Consider the following 19,147-nt stretch of genomic DNA (forward strand, 5'->3'; position numbering starts at 1 on the left):
GTCTTGTTATACATTACTAGTTTGTTATCTGAAACCCAACATAGATGAAGTTGCATAAGTAGTCTTGATGAGAGCTCTCCAAAGGCTTACGGTCACACTACCCTGAGAACGCCCGATCTCGTCTGATCTCGGAAGCTAAGCAGGGTTTGGCCTGGTTAGTACTTGGATGGGAGACCACCTGGGAATACCAGGTGCTGTAAGCTTTTCCCCTCTTGCTTCCATTACCATGGTCTTGTTACACATTAATTCAATTCAATTCAATTCAATTTTATTTATATAGCGCTTTTTACAACAAAGGTTGTCACAAAGCCGCTTTACAGGAAAAACAGGTCCACGCCTCTTATGAGCAGCACCACAGAGATGCCAATTTTATGGTGACACAGTGGCAAGGAAAAACTCCCTTTAAGAGGAAGAAACCTTGGAAGGAACCAAGACTCAGTCCGAGGAACCCATCCTACTCGGGTTGACCCGCTCAGTACAAACAAACAACAAACAACAAACAAATAACAGAACAAAACAGTACAGAGAATTAATGTGAACTATGGCTAATATAACAGGTACTAATTTATGAATATAAGAATGTGATGGGCACAAACTATAGAGCTATGGCTAATACAGAAACAGATACTGAGTGTGTTAATGGTAATCAGCGCAGGGTTGCAGAGCCGGAGAACAACACAGCGGGCAGTGGAGAGCCAGGCTGGGAACATCAGGAACAGGGCATCTCCATACATGTAAAAGAGATAGATAGAGAAAACAGAAAGGGAAGGAAGAGAGAAAAAATAAGCAGAAGTTAGAAGGGTTGTGAAATAATTCTGATGAGTAGAAGGACAGGGCTGATTCCTGAAAGCTGGAACCACAGACAGACACATCCAGGAAGACCGGCCGGCCAGGCGTCTCAGCACATGTGAGAAAGATAGAGATAGAGAACAGAGAGGGGAGGGAAGAAAAAGGGGTTAGAATGGTTTTATAAAACTCTGCTGGAGTGGGATGGGCACTGGTAGCAGCAGCTCAGGACATGGGGAGAGAAAGAGAAAGCAGATGATTAGGACAGGGTTTATATTTGCTGGATAAGCTGTAAGAGGAAGAAAATTGTAATGAGACATTACTCAAAAGCTTGAGCAAATAGAAATGTTTTGAGTCTAGATTTAAAGATTGAGAGTGTGTCTGAGTCCCGTATATTAATAGGGAGGCTATTCCAAAGTTGGGGAGCTTTATAAAAGAACGCTCTTCCTCCTGCATAGTTTTTTCTAATGCGCGGGACTAATAACAGGCCAGCGTCTTGGGAGCGGAGTGAACGCGGCGGATTGTAAGGAGTAAGGAGTTCCTGTAGATAATGCGGGGCCAGACCATTAAGGGATTTATACGTCAGGAGAAGTATTTTATAATCTATACGAAATCTAACAGGTAGCCAATGTAGGGATGAAAGAATAGGTGTAATGTGATCGAACTTTCTAGCTCTGGTAAGCACTCTTGCGGCTGCATTTTGAACTAGCTGGAGTTTATGGAGTAATTTATGTGGACTTCCAGCCAACAACGCGTTGCAGTAGTCCAGCCTGGAGGTTATGAATGCATGTACCAGCTTCTCAGCATCTTCCAGAGAGAGTATACTGCGGATTTTAGCTATATTTCTTAAGTGGAAGAATGCAGTTTTGACTATGCTACATATGTGAGCATCAAACGAAAGAATTGGGTCAAGGATGACCCCAAGGTTTCTCACAGTTTTACCAGGTATAATTAAGTGACCGTCTATGTCTACAGTATTAACATTTATGTTTTTATCAATATTAGGACCTAATAGAAGGACCTCAGTTTTATCAGAATTAAGTAAGAGAAAGTTGTGTGTCATCCAATTTTTAATGTCTTTAATACAGTCTGTTATTTGATTTATACAGAGCTCCTCGTTGGGTTTAGCAGATATGTAAAGTTGCGTGTCATCAGCATAGCAGTGAAAGTTAATACCATGCCTACGGATAATTTTACCCAGTGGTAGCATATAAAGAGTAAAGAGTAATGGACCCAGTATTGATCCTTGAGGGACACCATATTTTACTCTAGACTGATAAGAGCATTCGTTATTTAAGTAAACACACTGGAATCGATCTCTCAGATAAGATCTGAACCAGGTGAGGGCTGATCCTTTAATTCCTATAAGATTTTCTAACCTATCAAGTAGAATAGCGTGATCTATGGTGTCAAAGGCAGCGCTTAGATCTAGCAGTACAAGGATGGCATTACTGCCCCTATCAAGAGCTGAAAGTAAATCATTAGTTACTCTAAGTAGAGTTGTTTCAGTACTATGGTTTTGTCTAAATCCAGATTGAAAAACCTCATGCATACTATTACTTTGTAGATACAAGCGCAGCTGGTTAAACACAATTTTTTCTAGGATTTTGGCTATAAAGGAAAGATTAGAAATTGGTCTATAATTAGCAAGCTCGCGGGGGTCCAGATTTGGCTTTTTGATAATGGGCTTAATGACCGCCAATTTAAGAGAATTGGGTACGTAGCCCATGCTAAGGGATGAATTTACTATTTCTAGTAATGATTTTCCCACCTTTGGCAGTGCCTGTTTCAATAATTGTGTGGGTACTGGATCTAATATACATGATGTTGATTTTGATGAGTTAATTACACTAAGTAAATCTTTTTCTGTAACCGGGCTGAAACACTCTAGGTGTGTCTCAGAGCTGGAGCAGCATTCATCGATATCTATAAGTAAATTTTGGGGGTGATACTGAATTTTTTGTCTAATGCTATTAATTTTATCATCAAAGAACTTCATGAAATCATTACTATTAATGTCGACAGGGATAACGGAGCTAGTTTGTTTTTGACTGCCGGTGAGTTTAGCCACAGTAGTGAAAAGGAATCTAGGATTGTCTCTATTTTTCTCAATAAGCGATGAAATATACTGGGATTTTGTTTTAATTAGGGCTTTTTTGTAGTCTGTGAGACTATGCTGCCATGCTAGCCGGAAACATTCTAGTTTTGTGTGTCGCCATTTACGTTCAAAGTTACGAGCGGTTTGTTTTAATGTACGTGTGTGGTCATTATACCACGGTGCTAGCTTTTTATCCCTGATTTGTTTTATTTTTGTCGGCGCTACGCGGTCAAGGTTAGAGCGGAGCACAGTTTGTAGATTTTCTGTTTTGTGCTCGAGATCATGCTCATAGGACGGAAGGGAGATGGTTAAGTCGGGGAGTTTATTTACAAATTCATTAGCAATTGCGGTTGTTATTTTACGCTTGCTGATATAGCGGGGCGGGAGGAGGATATTTTGATTAAAAACTATTTCAAACATAATTAGATAATGATCGGATATTGAGTCATGTTGAGAAAGAGTAACTATATTCTCAGCCTCAATACCCAGTGTCAAAACTAAGTCTAATGTATGACTACATCGGTGAGTGGGGCCAATTACATTTTGTTTAAAGCCTAGAGCATCTAAAACGGATTTAAATGCAATTTTTAGTGGATCCTGGTCCTTTTCAAAGTGGATATTAAAGTCTCCAACAATTATGATCTTATCAGAAAGAAGAATTACTGCTGCTAGAAAGTCAGCAACTTCACTAATAAAATTTGAGTATGGTCCAGGAGGACGATACAGTGTTATAAGCAGAAACGAATGCTACGTTTTGGAAGCAGGAGACGGGCCTGCTACTTTAAGACTAAGAACTTCAAACGACTTAGCATCCAATTGTGAGTTTTGAGATATACCTAACATTGAGTCATAGATTGTGGCAACACCACCGCCACGACCAGAGCTGCGTGGGTAACTGAAATAGCTAAAACCTGGGGGGGTAGACTCATTTAAAGCGATATATTCATCAGGTTTAATCCAGGTTTCACACAGACATAGTGCATTAAGGTGATTATCAGTAATAATATCATTAACAATAACTGATTTTGCTGCTAGCGATCTTATATTTAATAGCCCTAGTTTCATACGGACGCTGCTGGTACTCTGAGAGACGGATGCTGTTGTTTTAATTTTAATAAGATTATTAAAACAGATTTTCTGAGTTTTTCGGTTTCGAGCGACACGGGGGACAGACATAGTCTCAATCCTACAAGGTAAAAATGCACTTGTATCTGAAAAAGGCACATAATTAAAACTCACAGCCTTATGCACAGGAAAGTGGCAAGATAACTCATTAGAACAATGTATATTACTAAACTGCCCATTACTTAGACCACTAACCTGGCCGGTATGACTGGTTAGAGCCAGTCAGTCCCGGCATAGCACCGCCTCAATGTTACCAGAGAGGACGGTGGATCCCAGGCGGCTGGGGTGAAGCCCGTCTCGGTGGAAGAGGGCTGGACGTTCCCGAAAACTCTCCCAGTTGTCCACATAGCCAACTCCACTAGCAGAGCACCAGTCCCGCAGCCAGCAGTGGAGAGCGTAGAGGCGGCTGAACGGCCGGCTCCCGCGGCGGTAGGTGGGCATCGGACCAGAGATGAGGAGGCGGGCGCGGGTCAGTCTGCGAGCGGTGTCCAGAAGAGTGCGAAAGTGCTCCTTCAGGACCTCACTGCGCCGGGCGGACGTGTCGTTGGTACCCACATGCAGGATGACGGTGCCGGGGTCCCCGCGATGCCGAAGCACCGTAGGAAGCCGCCGGGCGACGTCCAGGCCCCGAGCTCCTGGAAAACACGACACTGCAGCATTACTCTTAGCGTTAGACACCTTTAAATGCCTAACAATGGAATCTCCGACAATGAGGGTACTGCCCTTATCTGTTTTCCTCGGGGCTGGGGGAGATGAAGGAGGCGACGGCGACGAGCTGAGGACCTCAAACCGGTTTGCGGAGGCAAAATCCGGCTGAGAAGGTAGGGGGGAAACCTGCTTTCCTCGGCCGCGCTGCCGCTCCCAGGCCCCTCCCGGAGCGGGGGTGAAGCAAACGACCGCCGGGGTCCGCCGCGCCGGCATCACCGGGTTGGAGACGGCCGCGAAGGCGGCGTCGCGGGATTCCTCCAGCCTCGCCCTCTGCCTGTGGAGCTCCGACTGCCTCTCGAGCAGGCGGTGGATCTGCTGATCCAGACGGACGAGCTCCTCGCTGAGTGTCAGGAGAGCACGATCCTCCGCACACGCCATTACCTCGAAGTAAGCACAAAACACACAAAAAAAACGGCAAAAATCGATAAATAACACAAAAATAATGGCTACCTGAGGGATTTTATAAGTTTAGGAAGGTTATAAGACGGTTAAAAGTTAATAAGTAGTAGAAAACGTAAACAAATAGCTAAAACAGAGAGGAGCTAAACAAACAGCAAGCAGGTACGCAGACCGGAAGTTGCGTCACTCACCGCGTCACTGGAGTAATAGTCTAGTAATACATTACTAGTTTGTTATCTGAAACCCAACATAGATGAAGTTGCATAAGTTGTCTTGATGAGAGCTCTGCAATGGCTTACGGTCACACTACCCTGAGAACGCCCGATCTCGTCTGATCTCGGAAGCTAAGCAGGGTTTGGCCTGGTTAGTACTTGGATGGGAGACCACCTGGGAATACCAGGTGCTGTAAGCTTTTCCCCTCTTGCTTCCATTACCATGGTCTTGTTATACATTACTAGTTTGTTATCTGAAACCCAACATAGATGAAGTTGCATAAGTAGTCTTGATGAGAGCTCTGCAATGGCTTACGGTCACACTACCCTGAGAACGCCCGATCTCGTCTGATCTCGGAAGCTAAGCAGGGTTTGGCCTGGTTAGTACTTGGATGGGAGACCACCTGGGAATACCAGGTGCTGTAAGCTTTTCCCCTCTTGCTTCCATTACCATGGTCTTGTTATACATTACTAGTTTGTTATCTGAAACCCAACATAGATGAAGTTGCATAAGTAGTCTTGATGAGAGCTCTGCAATGGCTTACGGTCACACTACCCTGAGAACGCCCGATCTCGTCTGATCTCGGAAGCTAAGCAGGGTTTGGCCTGGTTAGTACTTGGATGGGAGACCACCTGGGAATACCAGGTGCTGTAAGCTTTTCCCCTCTTGCTTCCATTACCATGGTCTTGTTATACATTACTAGTTTGTTATCTGAAACCCAACATAGATGAAGTTGCATAAGTAGTCTTGATGAGAGCTCTGCAATGGCTTACGGTCACACTACCCTGAGAACGCCCGATCTCGTCTGATCTCGGAAGCTAAGCAGGGTTTGGCCTGGTTAGTACTTGGATGGGAGACCACCTGGGAATACCAGGTGCTGTAAGCTTTTCCCCTCTTGCTTCCATTACCATGGTCTTGTTATACATTACTAGTTTGTTATCTGAAACCCAACATAGATGAAGTTGCATAAGTAGTCTTGATGAGAGCTCTGCAATGGCTTACGATCACACTACCTAGAGAACGCCCGATCTCGTCTGATCTCGGAAGCTAAGCAGGGTTTGGCCTGGTTAGTACTTGGATGGGAGACCACCTGGGAATACCAGGTGCTGTAAGCTTTTCCCCTCTTGCTTCCATTACCATGGTCTTGTTATACATTACTAGTTTGTTATCTGAAACCCAACATAGATGAAGTTGCATAAGTAGTCTTGATGAGAGCTCTGCAACGGCTTACGGTCACACTACCCTGAGAACGCCCGATCTCGTCTGATCTCGGAAGCTAAGCAGGGTTTGGCCTGGTTAGTACTTGGATGGGAGACCACCTGGGAATACCAGGTGCTGTAAGCTTTTCCCCTCTTGCTTCCATTACCATGGTCTTGTTATGCATTACTAGTTTGTTATCTGAAACCCAACATAGATGAAGTTGCATAAGTAGTCTTGATGAGAGCTCTGCAATGGCTTACGGTCACACTACCCTGAGAACGCCCGATCTCGTCTGATCTCGGAAGCTAAGCAGGGTTTGGCCTGGTTAGTACTTGGATGGGAGACCACCTGGGAATACCAGGTGCTGTAAGCTTTTCCCCTCTTGCTTCCATTACCATGGTCTTGTTATGCATTACTAGTTTGTTATCTGAAACCCAACATAGATGAAGTTGCATAAGTAGTCTTGATGAGAGCTCTGCAATGGCTTACGGTCACTCTACCCTGAGAACGCCCGATCTCGTCTGATCTCGGAAGCTAAGCAGGGTTTGGCCTGGTTAGTACTTGGATGGGAGACCACCTGGGAATACCAGGTGCTGTAAGCTTTTCCCCTCTTGCTTCCATTACCATGGTCTTGTTATACATTACTAGTTTGTTATCTGAAACCCAACATAGATGAAGTTGCATAAGTAGTCTTGATGAGAGCTCTGCAGTGGCTTACGGTCACACTACCCTGAGAACGCCCGATCTCGTCTGATCTCGGAAGCTAAGCAGGGTTTGGCCTGGTTAGTACTTGGATGGGAGACCACCTGGGAATACCAGGTGCTGTAAGCTTTTCCCCTCTTGCTTCCATTACCATGGTCTTGTTATACATTACTAGTTTGTTATCTGAAACCCAACATAGATGAAGTTGCATAAGTAGTCTTGATGAGAGCTCTGCAATGGCTTACGGTCACACTACCCTGAGAACGCCCGATCTCGTCTGATCTCGGAAGCTAAGCAGGGTTTGGCCTGGTTAGTACTTGGATGGGAGACCACCTGGGAATACCAGGTGCTGTAAGCTTTTCCCCTCTTGCTTCCATTACCATGGTCTTGTTATACATTACTAGTTTGTTATCTGAAACCCAACATAGATGAAGTTGCATAAGTAGTCTTGATGAGAGCTCTGCAGTGGCTTACGGTCACACTACCCTGAGAACGCCTGATCTCGTCTGATCTCGGAAGCTAAGCAGGGTTTGGCCTGGTTAGTACTTGGATGGGAGACCACCTGGGAATACCAGGTGCTGTAAGCTTTTCCCCTCTTGCTTCCATTACCATGGTCTTGTTATACATTACTAGTTTGTTATCTGAAACCCAACATAGATGAAGTTGCATAAGTAGTCTTGATGAGAGCTCTGCAATGGCTTACGGTCACACTACCCTGAGAACGCCCGATCTCGTCTGATCTCGGAAGCTAAGCAGGGTTTGGCCTGGTTAGTACTTGGATGGGAGACCACCTGGGAATACCAGGTGCTGTAAGCTTTTCCCCTCTTGCTTCCATTACCATGGTCTTGTTATACATTACTAGTTTGTTATCTGAAACCCAACATAGATGAAGTTGCATAAGTAGTCTTGATGAGAGCTCTGCAATGGCTTACGGTCACACTACCCTGAGAACGCCCGATCTCGTCTGATCTCGGAAGCTAAGCAGGGTTTGGCCTGGTTAGTACTTGGATGGGAGACCACCTGGGAATACCAGGTGCTGTAAGCTTTTCCCCTCTTGCTTCCATTACCATGGTCTTGTTATACATTACTAGTTTGTTATCTGAAACCCAACATAGATGAAGTTGCATAAGTAGTCTTGATGAGAGCTCTGCAGTGGCTTACGGTCACACTACCCTGAGAACGCCTGATCTCGTCTGATCTCGGAAGCTAAGCAGGGTTTGGCCTGGTTAGTACTTGGATGGGAGACCACCTGGGAATACCAGGTGCTGTAAGCTTTTCCCCTCTTGCTTCCATTACCATGGTCTTGTTATACATTACTAGTTTGTTATCTGAAACCCAACATAGATGAAGTTGCATAAGTAGTCTTGATGAGAGCTCTGCAATGGCTTACGGTCACACTACCCTGAGAACGCCCGATCTCGTCTGATCTCGGAAGCTAAGCAGGGTTTGGCCTGGTTAGTACTTGGATGGGAGACCACCTGGGAATACCAGGTGCTGTAAGCTTTTCCCCTCTTGCTTCCATTACCATGGTCTTGTTATACATTACTAGTTTGTTATCTGAAACCCAACATAGATGAAGTTGCATAAGTAGTCTTGATGAGAGCTCTGCAATGGCTTACGGTCACACTACCCTGAGAACGCCCGATCTCGTCTGATCTCGGAAGCTAAGCAGGGTTTGGCCTGGTTAGTACTTGGATGGGAGACCACCTGGGAATACCAGGTGCTGTAAGCTTTTCCCCTCTTGCTTCCATTACCATGGTCTTGTTATACATTACTAGTTTGTTATCTGAAACCCAACATAGATGAAGTTGCATAAGTAGTCTTGATGAGAGCTCTGCAATGGCTTACGGTCACACTACCCTGAGAACGCCCGATCTCGTCTGATCTCGGAAGCTAAGCAGGGTTTGGCCTGGTTAGTACTTGGATGGGAGACCACCTGGGAATACCAGGTGCTGTAAGCTTTTCCCCTCTTGCTTCCATTACCATGGTCTTGTTATACATTACTAGTTTGTTATCTGAAACCCAACATAGATGAAGTTGCATAAGTAGTCTTGATGAGAGCTCTGCAATGGCTTACGGTCACACTACCCTGAGAACGCCTGATCTCGTCTGATCTCGGAAGCTAAGCAGGGTTTGGCCTGGTTAGTACTTGGATGGGAGACCACCTGGGAATACCAGGTGCTGTAAGCTTTTCCCCTCTTGCTTCCATTACCATGGTCTTGTTATACATTACTAGTTTGTTATCTGAAACCCAACATAGATGAAGTTGCATAAGTAGTCTTGATGAGAGCTCTGCAATGGCTTACGGTCACACTACCCTGAGAACGCCCGATCTCGTCTGATCTCGGAAGCTAAGCAGGGTTTGGCCTGGTTAGTACTTGGATGGGAGACCACCTGGGAATACCAGGTGCTGTAAGCTTTTCCCCTCTTGCTTCCATTACCATGGTCTTGTTATACATTACTAGTTTGTTATCTGAAACCCAACATAGATGAAGTTGCATAAGTAGTCTTGATGAGAGCTCTCCAATGGCTTACGGTCACACTACCCTGAGAACGCCCAATCTCGTCTGATCTCGGAAGCTAAGCAGGGTTTGGCCTGGTTAGTACTTGGATGGGAGACCACCTGGGAATACCAGGTGCTGTAAGCTTTTCCCCTCTTGCTTCCATTACCATGGTCTTGTTACACATTAATTCAATTCAATTCAATTCAATTTTATTTATATAGCGCTTTTTACAACAAAGGTTGTCACAAAGCCGCTTTACAGGAAAAACAGGTCCACGCCTCTTATGAGCAGCACCACAGAGATGCCAATTTTATGGTGACACAGTGGCAAGGAAAAACTCCCTTTAAGAGGAAGAAACCTTGGAAGGAACCAAGACTCAGTCCGAGGAACCCATCCTACTCGGGTTGACCCGCTCAGTACAAACAAACAACAAACAACAAACAAATAACAGAACAAAACAGTACAGAGAATTAATGTGAACTATGGCTAATATAACAGGTACTAATTTATGAATATAAGAATGTGATGGGCACAAACTATAGAGCTATGGCTAATACAGAAACAGATACTGAGTGTGTTAATGGTAATCAGCGCAGGGTTGCAGAGCCGGAGAACAACACAGCGGGCAGTGGAGAGCCAGGCTGGGAACATCAGGAACAGGGCATCTCCATACATGTAAAAGAGATAGATAGAGAAAACAGAAAGGGAAGGAAGAGAGAAAAAATAAGCAGAAGTTAGAAGGGTTGTGAAATAATTCTGATGAGTAGAAGGACAGGGCTGATTCCTGAAAGCTGGAACCACAGACGGACACATCCAGGAAGACCGGCCGGCCAGGCGTCTCAGCACATGTGAGAAAGATAGAGATAGAGAACAGAGAGGGGAGGGAAGAAAAAGGGGTTAGAATGGTTTTATAAAACTCTGCTGGAGTGGGATGGGCACTGGTAGCAGCAGCTCAGGACATGGGGAGAGAAAGAGAAAGCAGATGATTAGGACAGGGTTTATATTTGCTGGATAAGCTGTAAGAGGAAGAAAATTGTAATGAGACATTACTCAAAAGCTTGAGCAAATAGAAATGTTTTGAGTCTAGATTTAAAGATTGAGAGTGTGTCTGAGTCCCGTATATTAATAGGGAGGCTATTCCAAAGTTGGGGAGCTTTATAAAAGAACGCTCTTCCTCCTGCATAGTTTTTTCTAATGCGCGGGACTAATAACAGGCCAGCGTCTTGGGAGCGGAGTGAACGCGGCGGATTGTAAGGAGTAAGGAGTTCCTGTAGATAATGCGGGGCCAGACCATTAAGGGATTTATACGTCAGGAGAAGTATTTTATAATCTATACGAAATCTAACAGGTAGCCAATGTAGGGATGAAAGAATAGGTGTAATGTGATCGAACTTTCTAGCTCTGGTAAGCACTCTTGCGGCTGCATTTTGAACTAGCTGGAGTTTATGGAGTAATTTATGTGGACTTCCAGCCAACAACGCGTTGCAGTAGTCCAGCCTGGAGGTTATGAATGCATGTACCAGCTTCTCAGCATCTTCCAGAGAGAGTATACTGCGGATTTTAGCTATATTTCTTAAGTGGAAGAATGCAGTTTTGACTATGCTACATATGTGAGCATCAAACGAAAGAATTGGGTCAAGGATGACCCCAAGGTTTCTCACAGTTTTACCAGGTATAATTAAGTGACCGTCTATGTCTACAGTATTAACATTTATGTTTTTATCAATATTAGGACCTAATAGAAGGACCTCAGTTTTATCAGAATTAAGTAAGAGAAAGTTGTGTGTCATCCAATTTTTAATGTCTTTAATACAGTCTGTTATTTGATTTATACAGAGCTCCTCGTTGGGTTTAGCAGATATGTAAAGTTGCGTGTCATCAGCATAGCAGTGAAAGTTAATACCATGCCTACGGATAATTTTACCCAGTGGTAGCATATAAAGAGTAAAGAGTAATGGACCCAGTATTGATCCTTGAGGGACACCATATTTTACTCTAGACTGATAAGAGCATTCGTTATTTAAGTAAACACACTGGAATCGATCTCTCAGATAAGATCTGAACCAGGTGAGGGCTGATCCTTTAATTCCTATAAGATTTTCTAACCTATCAAGTAGAATAGCGTGATCTATGGTGTCAAAGGCAGCACTTAGATCTAGCAGTACAAGGATGGCATTACTGCCCCTATCAAGAGCTGAAAGTAAATCATTAGTTACTCTAAGTAGAGTTGTTTCAGTACTATGGTTTTGTCTAAATCCAGATTGAAAAACCTCATGCATACTATTACTTTGTAGATACAAGTGCAGCTGGTTAAACACAATTTTTTCTAGGATTTTGGCTATAAAGGAAAGATTAGAAATTGGTCTATAATTAGCAAGCTCGCGGGGGTCCAGATTTGGCTTTTTGATAATGGGCTTAATGACCGCCAATTTAAGAGAATTGGGTACGTAGCCCATGCTAAGGGATGAATTTACTATTTCTAGTAATGATTTTCCCACCTTTGGCAGTGCCTGTTTCAATAATTGTGTGGGTACTGGATCTAATATACATGATGTTGATTTTGATGAGTTAATTACACTAAGTAAATCTTTTTCTGTAACCGGGCTGAAACACTCTAGGTGTGTCTCAGAGCTGGAGCAGCATTCATCGATATCTATAAGTAAATTTTGGGGGTGATACTGAATTTTTTGTCTAATGCTATTAATTTTATCATCAAAGAACTTCATGAAATCATTACTATTAATGTCGACAGGGATAACGGAGCTAGTTTGTTTTTGACTGCCGGTGAGTTTAGCCACAGTAGTGAAAAGGAATCTAGGATTGTCTCTATTTTTCTCAATAAGCGATGAAATATACTGGGATTTTGTTTTAATTAGGGCTTTTTTGTAGTCTGTGAGACTATGCTGCCATGCTAGCCGGAAACATTCTAGTTTTGTGTGTCGCCATTTACGTTCAAAGTTACGAGCGGTTTGTTTTAATGTACGTGTGTGGTCATTATACCACGGTGCTAGCTTTTTATCCCTGATTTGTTTTATTTTTGTCGGCGCTACGCGGTCAAGGTTAGAGCGGAGCACAGTTTGTAGATTTTCTGTTTTGTGCTCGAGATCATGCTCATAGGACGGAAGGGAGATGGTTAAGTCGGGGAGTTTATTTACAAATTCATTAGCAATTGCGGTTGTTATTTTACGCTTGCTGATATAGCGGGGCGGGAGGAGGATATTTTGATTAAAAACTATTTCAAACATAATTAGATAATGATCGGATATTGAGTCATGTTGAGAAAGAGTAACTATATTCTCAGCCTCAATACCCAGTGTCAAAACTAAGTCTAATGTATGACTACATCGGTGAGTGGGGCCAATTACATTTTGTTTAAAGCCTAGAGCATCTAAAACGGATTTAAATGCAATTTTTAGTGGATCCTGGTCCTTTTCAAAGTGGATATTAAAGTCTCCAACAATTATGATCTTATCAGAAAGAAGAATTACTGCTGCTAGAAAGTCAGCAACTTCACTAATAAAATTTGAGTATGGTCCAGGAGGACGATACAGTGTTATAAGCAGAAACGAATGCTACGTTTTGGAAGCAGGAGACGGGCCTGCTACTTTAAGACTAAGAACTTCAAACGACTTAGCATCCAATTGTGAGTTTTGAGATATACCTAACATTGAGTCATAGATTGTGGCAACACCACCGCCACGACCAGAGCTGCGTGGGTAACTGAAATAGCTAAAACCTGGGGGGGTAGACTCATTTAAAGCGATATATTCATCAGGTTTAATCCAGGTTTCACACAGACATAGTGCATTAAGGTGATTATCAGTAATAATATCATTAACAATAACTGATTTTGGTGCTAGCGATCTTATATTTAATAGCCCTAGTTTCATACGGACGCTGCTGGTACTCTGAGAGACGGATGCTGTTGTTTTAATTTTAATAAGATTATTAAAACAGATTTTCTGAGTTTTTCGGTTTCGAGCGACACGGGGGACAGACATAGTCTCAATCCTACAAGGTAAAAATGCACTTGTATCTGAAAAAGGCACATAATTAAAACTCACAGCCTTATGCACAGGAAAGTGGCAAGATAACTCATTAGAACAATGTATATTACTAAACTGCCCATTACTTAGACCACTAACCTGGCCGGTATGACTGGTTAGAGCCAGTCAGTCCCGGCATAGCACCGCCTCAATGTTACCAGAGAGGACGGTGGATCCCAGGCGGCTGGGGTGAAGCCCGTCTCGGTGGAAGAGGGCTGGACGTTCCCGAAAACTCTCCCAGTTGTCCACATAGCCAACTCCACTAGCAGAGCACCAGTCCCGCAGCCAGCAGTGGAGAGCGTAGAGGCGGCTGAACGGCCGGCTCCCGCGGCGGTAGGTGGGCATCGGACCAGAGATGAGGAGGCGGGCGCGGGTCAGTCTGCGAGCGGTGTCCAGAAGAGTGCGAAAGTGCTCCTTCAGGACCTCATTGCGCCGGGCGGACGTGTCGTTGGTACCCACATGCAGGATGACGGTGCCGGGGTCCCCGCGATGCCGAAGCACCGTAGGAAGCCGCCGGGCGACGTCCAGGCCCCGAGCTCCTGGAAAACACGACACTGCAGCATTACTCTTAGCGTTAGACACCTTTAAATGCCTAACAATGGAATCTCCGACAATGAGGGTACTGCCCTTATCTGTTTTCCTCGGGGCTGGGGGAGATGAAGGAGGCGACGGCGACGAGCTGAGGACCTCAAACCGGTTTGCGGAGGCAAAATCCGGCTGAGAAGGTAGGGGGGAAACCCGCTTTCCTCGGCCGCGCTGCCGCTCCCAGGCCCCTCCCGGAGCGGGGGTGAAGCAAACGACCGCCGGGGTCCGCCGCGCCGGCATCACCGGGTTGGAGACGGCCGCGAAGGCGGCGTCGCGGGATTCCTCCAGCCTCGCCCTCTGCCTGTGGAGCTCCGACTGCCTCTCGAGCAGGCGGTGGATCTGCTGATCCAGACGGACGAGCTCCTCGCTGAGTGTCAGGAGAGCACGATCCTCCGCACACGCCATTACCTCGAAGTAAGCACAAAACACACAAAAAAAACGGCAAAAATCGATAAATAACACAAAAATAATGGCTACCTGAGGGATTTTATAAGTTTAGGAAGGTTATAAGACGGTTAAAAGTTAATAAGTAGTAGAAAACGTAAACAAATAGCTAAAACAGAGAGGAGCTAAACAAACAGCAAGCAGGTACGCAGACCGGAAGTTGCGTCACTCACCGCGTCACTGGAGTAATAGTCTAGTAATACATTACTAGTTTGTTATCTGAACCCCAACATAGATGAAGTTGCATAAGTTGTCTTGATGAGAGCTCTGCAATGGCTTACGGTCACACTACCCTGAGAACGCCCAATCTCGTCTGATCTCGGAAGCTAAGCAGGGTTTGGCCTGGTTAGTACTTGGATGGGAGACCACCTGGGAATACCAGGTGCTGTAAGCTTTTCCCCTCTTGCTTCCATTACCATGGTCTTGTTATACATTACTAGTTTGTTATCTGAAACCCAACATAGATGAAGTTGCATAAGTAGTCTTGATGAGAGCTCTGCAATGGCTTACGGTCACACTACCCTGAGAACGCCCGATCTCGTCTGATCTCGGAAGCTAAGCAGGGTTTGGCCTGGTTAGTACTTGGATGGGAGACCTCCTGGGAATACCAGGTGCTGTAAGCTTTTCCCCTCTTGCTTCCATTACCATGGTCTTGTTATACATTACTAGTTTGTTATCTGAAACCCAACATAGATGAAGTTGCATAAGTAGTCTTGATGAGAGCTCTGCAATGGCTTACGGTCACACTACCCTGAGAACGCCCGATCTCGTCTGATCTCGGAAGCTAAGCAGGGTTTGGCCTGGTTAGTACTTGGATGGGAGACCACCTGGGAATACCAGGTGCTGTAAGCTTTTCCCCTCTTGCTTCCATTACCATGGTCTTGTTATACATTACTAGTTTGTTATCTGAAACCCAACATAGATGAAGTTGCATAAGTAGTCTTGATGAGAGCTCTGCAATGGCTTACGGTCACACTACCCTGAGAACGCCCGATCTCGTCTGATCTCGGAAGCTAAGCAGGGTTTGGCCTGGTTAGTACTTGGATGGGAGACCACCTGGGAATACCAGGTGCTGTAAGCTTTTCCCCTCTTGCTTCCATTACCATGGTCTTGTTATACATTACTAGTTTGTTATCTGAAACCCAACATAGATGAAGTTGCATAAGTAGTCTTGATGAGAGCTCTGCAATGGCTTACGATCACACTACCTAGAGAACGCCCGATCTCGTCTGATCTCGGAAGCTAAGCAGGGTTTGGCCTGGTTAGTACTTGGATGGGAGACCACCTGGGAATACCAGGTGCTGTAAGCTTTTCCCCTCTTGCTTCCATTACCATGGTCTTGTTATACATTACTAGTTTGTTATCTGAAACCCAACATAGATGAAGTTGCATAAGTAGTCTTGATGAGAGCTCTGCAACGGCTTACGGTCACACTACCCTGAGAACGCCCGATCTCGTCTGATCTCGGAAGCTAAGCAGGGTTTGGCCTGGTTAGTACTTGGATGGGAGACCACCTGGGAATACCAGGTGCTGTAAGCTTTTCCCCTCTTGCTTCCATTACCATGGTCTTGTTATACATTACTAGTTTGTTATCTGAAACCCAACATAGATGAAGTTGCATAAGTAGTCTTGATGAGAGCTCTGCAATGGCTTACGGTCACACTACCCTGAGAACGCCCGATCTCGTCTGATCTCGGAAGCTAAGCAGGGTTTGGCCTGGTTAGTACTTGGATGGGAGACCACCTGGGAATACCAGGTGCTGTAAGCTTTTCCCCTCTTGCTTCCATTACCATGGTCTTGTTATACATTACTAGTTTGTTATCTGAAACCCAACATAGATGAAGTTGCATAAGTAGTCTTGATGAGAGCTCTGCAATGGCTTACGGTCACACTACCCTGAGAACGCCCGATCTCGTCTGATCTCGGAAGCTAAGCAGGGTTTGGCCTGGTTAGTACTTGGATGGGAGACCACCTGGGAATACCAGGTGCTGTAAGCTTTTCCCCTCTTGCTTCCATTACCATGGTCTTGTTATACATTACTAGTTTGTTATCTGAAACCCAACATAGATGAAGTTGCATAAGTAGTCTTGATGAGAGCTCTGCAATGGCTTACGGTCACACTACCCTGAGAACGCCCGATCTCGTCTGATCTCGGAAGCTAAGCAGGGTTTGGCCTGGTTAGTACTTGGATGGGAGACCACCTGGGAATACCAGGTGCTGTAAGCTTTTCCCCTCTTGCTTCCATTACCATGGTCTTGTTATACATTACTAGTTTTTATCTGAAACCCAACATAGATGAAGTTGCATAAGTAGTCTTGATGAGAGCTCTGCAACGGCTTACGGTCACACTACCCTGAGAACTCCCGATCTCGTCTGATCTCAGAAGCTAAGCAGGGTTTGGCCTGGTTAGTACTTGGATGGGAGACCACCTGGGAATACCAGGTGCTGTAAGCTTTTCCCCTCTTGCTTCCATTACCATGGTCTTGTTATACATTACTAGTTTGTTATCTGAAACCCAACATAGATGAAGTTGCATAAGTAGTCTTGATGAGAGCTCTGCAATGGCTTACGGTCACACTACCCTGAGAACGCCCGATCTCGTCTGATCTCGGAAGCTAAGCAGGGTTTGGCCTGGTTAGTACTTGGATGGGAGACCACCTGGGAATACCAGGTGCTGTAAGCTTTTCCCCTCTTGCTTCCATTACCATGGTCTTGTTATACATTACTAGTTTGTTGTCTGAAACCCAACATAGATGAAGTTGCATAAGTAGTCTTGATGAGAGCTCTGCAATGGCTTACGATCACACTACCTAGAGAACGCCCGATCTCGTCTGATCTCGGAAGCTAAGCAGGGTTTGGCCTGGTTAGTACTTGGATGGGAGACCACCTGGGAATACCAGGTGCTGTAAGCTTTTCCCCTCTTGCTTCCATTACCATGGTCTTGTTATACATTACTAGTTTGTTATCTGAAACCCAACATAGATGAAGTTGCATAAGTAGTCTTGATGAGAGCTCTGCAACGGCTTACGGTCACACTACCCTGAGAACGCCCGATCTCGTCTGATCTCGGAAGCTAAGCAGGGTTTGGCCTGGTTAGTACTTGGATGGGAGACCACCTGGGAATACCAGGTGCTGTATGCTTTTTCCCCTCTTGCTTCCATTACCATGGTCTTGTTATACATATTCTAGTTTGTTATCTGAAACCCAACATAGATGAAGTTGCATAAGTAGTCTTGATGAGAGCTCTGCAATGGCTTACGGTCACAACTACCCCTGAGAACGCCCGATCTCGTCTGATCTCGGAAGCTAAGCAGGGTTTGGCCTGGTTAGTACTTGGATGGGAGACCACCTGGGAATACCAGGTGCTGTAAGCTTTTCCCCTCTTGCTTCCATTACCATGGTCTTGTTATACATTACTAGTTTGTTATCTGAAACCCAACATAGATGAAGTTGCATAAGTAGTCTTGATGAGAGCTCTGCAATGGATTACGGTCACACTACCCTGAGAACGCCCGATCTCGTCTGATCTCGAAGCTAAGCAGGGTTTGGCCTGGTTAGTACTTGGATGGGAGACCACCTGGAATACCAGGTGCTGTAAGCTTTTCCCCTCTTGCTTCCATTACCATGGTCTTGTTATACATTACTAGTTTTTATCTGAAACCCAACATAGATGAAGTTGCATAAGTAGTCTTGATGAGAGCTCTGCAACGGCTTACGGTCACACTACCCTGAGAACTCCCGATCTCGTCTGATCTCAGAAGCTAAGCAGGGTTTGGCCTGGTAGTACTTGGATGGGAGACCACCTGGGAATACCAGGTGCTGTAAGCTTTTCCCCTCTTGCTTCCATTACCATGGTCTTGTTATACATTACTAGTTTGTATCTGAAACCCAACATAGATGAAGTTGCATAAGTAGTCTTGATGAGAGCTCTGCAATGGCTTACGGTCACACTACCCTGAGAACGCCCGATCTCGTCTGATCTCGGAAGCTAAGCAGGGTTTAGGCCTGGTTAGTACTTGGATGGGAGACCACCTGGGAATACCAGGTGCTGTAAGCTTTTCCCCTCTTGCTTCCATTACCATGGTCTTGTTATACATTACTAGTTTGTTGTCTGAAACCCAACATAGATGAAGTTGCATAAGTAGTCTTGATGAGAGCTCTGCAATGGCTTACGGTCACACTACCCTGAGAACGCCCGATCTCGTCTCATCTCGAAGCTAAGCAGGATTTGGCCTGGTTAGTACTTGGATGGGAGACCACCTGGGAATACCAGGTGCTGTAAGCTTTTCCCCTCTTGCTTCCATTACCCATGGTCCTTGTTATACATTATAGTTTGT

At 45.0% G+C, this 19,147-nt stretch overlaps 37 non-coding genes and 2 pseudogenes across 37 annotated transcripts; all 39 read left to right on the forward strand.

The window, feature by feature from the left end:
- Positions 1-84: 84 nt before the first annotated feature.
- On the forward strand, positions 85-203 carry LOC125786105 (5S ribosomal RNA). The gene has a single exon (XR_007428291.1). It is a non-coding gene; the product is annotated as a 5S ribosomal RNA (ribosomal RNA).
- Positions 204-5,409: 5,206 nt separating this feature from the next.
- Positions 5,410-5,528, forward strand: LOC125786117 (5S ribosomal RNA). Its single transcript, XR_007428292.1, has one exon. It is a non-coding gene; the product is annotated as a 5S ribosomal RNA (ribosomal RNA).
- Positions 5,529-5,638: 110 nt separating this feature from the next.
- LOC125786129 (5S ribosomal RNA) lies at positions 5,639-5,757 on the forward strand. Its single transcript, XR_007428293.1, has one exon. It is a non-coding gene; the product is annotated as a 5S ribosomal RNA (ribosomal RNA).
- A 110-nt stretch (positions 5,758-5,867) lies between these two features.
- On the forward strand, positions 5,868-5,986 carry LOC125786141 (5S ribosomal RNA). The gene has a single exon (XR_007428294.1). It is a non-coding gene; the product is annotated as a 5S ribosomal RNA (ribosomal RNA).
- Positions 5,987-6,096: 110 nt separating this feature from the next.
- LOC125786153 (5S ribosomal RNA) lies at positions 6,097-6,215 on the forward strand. The gene has a single exon (XR_007428295.1). It is a non-coding gene; the product is annotated as a 5S ribosomal RNA (ribosomal RNA).
- Positions 6,216-6,325: 110 nt separating this feature from the next.
- LOC125786693 (5S ribosomal RNA) lies at positions 6,326-6,444 on the forward strand. Its single transcript, XR_007428779.1, has one exon. It is a non-coding gene; the product is annotated as a 5S ribosomal RNA (ribosomal RNA).
- A 110-nt stretch (positions 6,445-6,554) lies between these two features.
- On the forward strand, positions 6,555-6,673 carry LOC125786163 (5S ribosomal RNA). Its single transcript, XR_007428297.1, has one exon. It is a non-coding gene; the product is annotated as a 5S ribosomal RNA (ribosomal RNA).
- Positions 6,674-6,783: 110 nt separating this feature from the next.
- Positions 6,784-6,902, forward strand: LOC125786168 (5S ribosomal RNA). Its single transcript, XR_007428300.1, has one exon. It is a non-coding gene; the product is annotated as a 5S ribosomal RNA (ribosomal RNA).
- Positions 6,903-7,012: 110 nt separating this feature from the next.
- On the forward strand, positions 7,013-7,131 carry LOC125786476 (5S ribosomal RNA). The gene has a single exon (XR_007428580.1). It is a non-coding gene; the product is annotated as a 5S ribosomal RNA (ribosomal RNA).
- Positions 7,132-7,241: 110 nt separating this feature from the next.
- On the forward strand, positions 7,242-7,360 carry LOC125786180 (5S ribosomal RNA). The gene has a single exon (XR_007428311.1). It is a non-coding gene; the product is annotated as a 5S ribosomal RNA (ribosomal RNA).
- Positions 7,361-7,470: 110 nt separating this feature from the next.
- Positions 7,471-7,589, forward strand: LOC125786181 (5S ribosomal RNA). The gene has a single exon (XR_007428312.1). It is a non-coding gene; the product is annotated as a 5S ribosomal RNA (ribosomal RNA).
- A 110-nt stretch (positions 7,590-7,699) lies between these two features.
- Positions 7,700-7,818, forward strand: LOC125786468 (5S ribosomal RNA). The gene has a single exon (XR_007428573.1). It is a non-coding gene; the product is annotated as a 5S ribosomal RNA (ribosomal RNA).
- Positions 7,819-7,928: 110 nt separating this feature from the next.
- LOC125786182 (5S ribosomal RNA) lies at positions 7,929-8,047 on the forward strand. The gene has a single exon (XR_007428313.1). It is a non-coding gene; the product is annotated as a 5S ribosomal RNA (ribosomal RNA).
- Positions 8,048-8,157: 110 nt separating this feature from the next.
- LOC125786183 (5S ribosomal RNA) lies at positions 8,158-8,276 on the forward strand. The gene has a single exon (XR_007428314.1). It is a non-coding gene; the product is annotated as a 5S ribosomal RNA (ribosomal RNA).
- Positions 8,277-8,386: 110 nt separating this feature from the next.
- On the forward strand, positions 8,387-8,505 carry LOC125786469 (5S ribosomal RNA). The gene has a single exon (XR_007428574.1). It is a non-coding gene; the product is annotated as a 5S ribosomal RNA (ribosomal RNA).
- Positions 8,506-8,615: 110 nt separating this feature from the next.
- On the forward strand, positions 8,616-8,734 carry LOC125786184 (5S ribosomal RNA). The gene has a single exon (XR_007428315.1). It is a non-coding gene; the product is annotated as a 5S ribosomal RNA (ribosomal RNA).
- Positions 8,735-8,844: 110 nt separating this feature from the next.
- On the forward strand, positions 8,845-8,963 carry LOC125786185 (5S ribosomal RNA). Its single transcript, XR_007428316.1, has one exon. It is a non-coding gene; the product is annotated as a 5S ribosomal RNA (ribosomal RNA).
- Positions 8,964-9,073: 110 nt separating this feature from the next.
- On the forward strand, positions 9,074-9,192 carry LOC125786186 (5S ribosomal RNA). Its single transcript, XR_007428317.1, has one exon. It is a non-coding gene; the product is annotated as a 5S ribosomal RNA (ribosomal RNA).
- Positions 9,193-9,302: 110 nt separating this feature from the next.
- LOC125786471 (5S ribosomal RNA) lies at positions 9,303-9,421 on the forward strand. Its single transcript, XR_007428576.1, has one exon. It is a non-coding gene; the product is annotated as a 5S ribosomal RNA (ribosomal RNA).
- A 110-nt stretch (positions 9,422-9,531) lies between these two features.
- On the forward strand, positions 9,532-9,650 carry LOC125786187 (5S ribosomal RNA). Its single transcript, XR_007428318.1, has one exon. It is a non-coding gene; the product is annotated as a 5S ribosomal RNA (ribosomal RNA).
- Positions 9,651-9,760: 110 nt separating this feature from the next.
- On the forward strand, positions 9,761-9,879 carry LOC125786590 (5S ribosomal RNA). The gene has a single exon (XR_007428685.1). It is a non-coding gene; the product is annotated as a 5S ribosomal RNA (ribosomal RNA).
- A 5,206-nt stretch (positions 9,880-15,085) lies between these two features.
- On the forward strand, positions 15,086-15,204 carry LOC125786592 (5S ribosomal RNA). Its single transcript, XR_007428687.1, has one exon. It is a non-coding gene; the product is annotated as a 5S ribosomal RNA (ribosomal RNA).
- A 110-nt stretch (positions 15,205-15,314) lies between these two features.
- LOC125786273 (5S ribosomal RNA) lies at positions 15,315-15,433 on the forward strand. The gene has a single exon (XR_007428396.1). It is a non-coding gene; the product is annotated as a 5S ribosomal RNA (ribosomal RNA).
- A 110-nt stretch (positions 15,434-15,543) lies between these two features.
- LOC125786190 (5S ribosomal RNA) lies at positions 15,544-15,662 on the forward strand. Its single transcript, XR_007428320.1, has one exon. It is a non-coding gene; the product is annotated as a 5S ribosomal RNA (ribosomal RNA).
- Positions 15,663-15,772: 110 nt separating this feature from the next.
- LOC125786191 (5S ribosomal RNA) lies at positions 15,773-15,891 on the forward strand. The gene has a single exon (XR_007428321.1). It is a non-coding gene; the product is annotated as a 5S ribosomal RNA (ribosomal RNA).
- Positions 15,892-16,001: 110 nt separating this feature from the next.
- Positions 16,002-16,120, forward strand: LOC125786695 (5S ribosomal RNA). The gene has a single exon (XR_007428780.1). It is a non-coding gene; the product is annotated as a 5S ribosomal RNA (ribosomal RNA).
- A 110-nt stretch (positions 16,121-16,230) lies between these two features.
- On the forward strand, positions 16,231-16,349 carry LOC125786192 (5S ribosomal RNA). Its single transcript, XR_007428322.1, has one exon. It is a non-coding gene; the product is annotated as a 5S ribosomal RNA (ribosomal RNA).
- Positions 16,350-16,459: 110 nt separating this feature from the next.
- On the forward strand, positions 16,460-16,578 carry LOC125786193 (5S ribosomal RNA). Its single transcript, XR_007428323.1, has one exon. It is a non-coding gene; the product is annotated as a 5S ribosomal RNA (ribosomal RNA).
- A 110-nt stretch (positions 16,579-16,688) lies between these two features.
- On the forward strand, positions 16,689-16,807 carry LOC125786194 (5S ribosomal RNA). The gene has a single exon (XR_007428324.1). It is a non-coding gene; the product is annotated as a 5S ribosomal RNA (ribosomal RNA).
- A 110-nt stretch (positions 16,808-16,917) lies between these two features.
- Positions 16,918-17,036, forward strand: LOC125786195 (5S ribosomal RNA). The gene has a single exon (XR_007428325.1). It is a non-coding gene; the product is annotated as a 5S ribosomal RNA (ribosomal RNA).
- A 109-nt stretch (positions 17,037-17,145) lies between these two features.
- On the forward strand, positions 17,146-17,264 carry LOC125786557 (5S ribosomal RNA). Its single transcript, XR_007428655.1, has one exon. It is a non-coding gene; the product is annotated as a 5S ribosomal RNA (ribosomal RNA).
- A 110-nt stretch (positions 17,265-17,374) lies between these two features.
- Positions 17,375-17,493, forward strand: LOC125786196 (5S ribosomal RNA). Its single transcript, XR_007428326.1, has one exon. It is a non-coding gene; the product is annotated as a 5S ribosomal RNA (ribosomal RNA).
- A 110-nt stretch (positions 17,494-17,603) lies between these two features.
- LOC125786696 (5S ribosomal RNA) lies at positions 17,604-17,722 on the forward strand. The gene has a single exon (XR_007428781.1). It is a non-coding gene; the product is annotated as a 5S ribosomal RNA (ribosomal RNA).
- Positions 17,723-17,832: 110 nt separating this feature from the next.
- Positions 17,833-17,951, forward strand: LOC125786487 (5S ribosomal RNA). The gene has a single exon (XR_007428590.1). It is a non-coding gene; the product is annotated as a 5S ribosomal RNA (ribosomal RNA).
- A 112-nt stretch (positions 17,952-18,063) lies between these two features.
- LOC125786019 (5S ribosomal RNA) lies at positions 18,064-18,184 on the forward strand. The gene has a single exon (XR_007428273.1). It is a non-coding gene; the product is annotated as a 5S ribosomal RNA (ribosomal RNA).
- A 110-nt stretch (positions 18,185-18,294) lies between these two features.
- On the forward strand, positions 18,295-18,411 carry LOC125786140 (5S ribosomal RNA; annotated as a pseudogene).
- Positions 18,412-18,520: 109 nt separating this feature from the next.
- On the forward strand, positions 18,521-18,638 carry LOC125785981 (5S ribosomal RNA). The gene has a single exon (XR_007428238.1). It is a non-coding gene; the product is annotated as a 5S ribosomal RNA (ribosomal RNA).
- A 109-nt stretch (positions 18,639-18,747) lies between these two features.
- LOC125786467 (5S ribosomal RNA) lies at positions 18,748-18,867 on the forward strand. The gene has a single exon (XR_007428572.1). It is a non-coding gene; the product is annotated as a 5S ribosomal RNA (ribosomal RNA).
- Positions 18,868-18,977: 110 nt separating this feature from the next.
- Positions 18,978-19,095, forward strand: LOC125786148 (5S ribosomal RNA; annotated as a pseudogene).
- Positions 19,096-19,147: the final 52 nt, after the last annotated feature.

This window comes from Astyanax mexicanus, chromosome 21, assembly GCF_023375975.1.
Source record: "Astyanax mexicanus isolate ESR-SI-001 chromosome 21, AstMex3_surface, whole genome shotgun sequence".
In the NCBI taxonomy this organism is placed as follows: domain Eukaryota; kingdom Metazoa; phylum Chordata; class Actinopteri; order Characiformes; family Acestrorhamphidae; genus Astyanax; species Astyanax mexicanus.